The sequence below is a fragment of the Columba livia genome, chromosome 1 (genome assembly GCF_036013475.1).
Source record: "Columba livia isolate bColLiv1 breed racing homer chromosome 1, bColLiv1.pat.W.v2, whole genome shotgun sequence".
Classification (NCBI taxonomy): domain Eukaryota; kingdom Metazoa; phylum Chordata; class Aves; order Columbiformes; family Columbidae; genus Columba; species Columba livia.
Window position 1 is genome coordinate 77,513,484 of NC_088602.1, and position 1,715 is coordinate 77,515,198.

Below are 1,715 nucleotides of genomic sequence, written 5' to 3' on the forward strand. Positions count from 1 at the left end.
TTGGAGTCTGCCCATGCTAACAGTTGAATTGTTCCAACTGGACGTGAGGTGATCCTGGCTGGGAAGGGGAGAAAAGGAGTTGTGTTAAGGGAGGAAGGAAGAAGGTGGGTTGAATTTTACAGAATCTGATGATGATGGAACAGTGATGCAGAAATGAAACTTGTTCCATCTCAGATGTGACACTTGAACTTTCTGACTAGTGCCATGAAGTTACAAAATCACCCTTGCTTTGTCTGATGCATGGAAAAAAAAATAAAAGGAAGCTTGTTCTTCCCCCTGGCATTTCAGCTTTAAGCTGCCTTAGCAGTGGGATGCTCACTAGAAGAAAAGATGTAGAAGGACCCTTGAAGGTCCAACTGCCTGCTCAAGGCACAGCCATTTTCAATGCATGGTCAGGTTGCTGATGGCCTTGCTGAGCTGAGATCTGAATATCTGCAGGAAGGATGAGGGGTCCCACAGCTCTGAGCATCTCTGCCAGGGCTGAACCTGCACCCAGTAAGCCCACATGGTTCCTTGCTGGGCTGTCCTTGTGCTGTAGTGTAGCTGAGGCTTCTCTGCAGCTGGTTCCAAGCCATGTCCTGCAGGAACGCTTCTTGGCTATCCTTGCTACCCTGGAGTGTCTCAGGATGTCCTCACCTGGACACACCAGCCCAGGAATGTCTCTTGCATCTCATGCTGTCACTTGCCAATCTGGTTGCCATCTCCTGAAAGAAACCTGTTCTGAAGCCAAGCTTGGAGCAAGGAAAGCTTCACCATGCTATGGCTGCTTTAACATCCTTATCCAGATAAGGGACTGAGGGAGCTGTGACTGAGGCAAACTGAGCTCTGATGCTTGGGGAAGAGAGCGGATAGCCAGGGCCAGGGTGGTGGTGAAGGCAACATGGGATGTTTTATATTGGCTCTAGATGTCGGTTAATATTTACAAACTAAGCAGTACCCAGTAAAGACTGAAGTTATTAAATGGTGCCAAAGGTGGAGTAGAAGATTTGGACTAAAAAAGGTGCAGATTTTTGTAATAAGTGACCTGTACACATTCTTCATACCACTTCAGAGAGCAGGTCCTGGGAGGTCATGAAACTGTGTGAACAAGGCCAGGCAAAACTTCCTTCCCTCTTCCTTCCTGTCATGGTGCCGAAGTGGAACAACCATCTAAATGAAAGTTCATTGCAGCAGTTTTCCTAGTGCTGACACAGCCATAGTAACAGTATTTGCTCTGTTCTTCTCGTGTCTATAGAGCCAGCATCACTTGCATGGGACTGTGTAGCTGCTGCCAAGCCACAGGCAGAGGTACGGCATGGCTCTGTGCTGAGCAGAGCAGCATTGGGGCTGCAACACTTGCACTCACCTGTCAGTCTGCTCCAAGGGTTTCATGCCACCAGGATATTTGAACTCCCAGTGCCAGGTTCTTCAAGCCTTTAGAAAGACTTCCTGACCAGCATCACTTTAGATAAAGAACGAATGAAGGGCATGACGGCGATTTCTTGTCATGGATGGTGGATCTTTGGGCTTTTGGCCATCTGATGCCTAAACGGTGGTTCTCCTGAAGAAGAGTGCTAACTTTGCTCACATGCTGAGTCCATGCTGGTTCCCTTCAGCCTGGCTACAGAGGAACAGAGGCTCAGACTTCCTTTTGTGGTGGCCTTTGATTCCTGATGTTGAAGCTGCTGTGGATGTGACAGGTCTGGCTAGAGCCCAGTGCCACCCAGAGTTGCAGG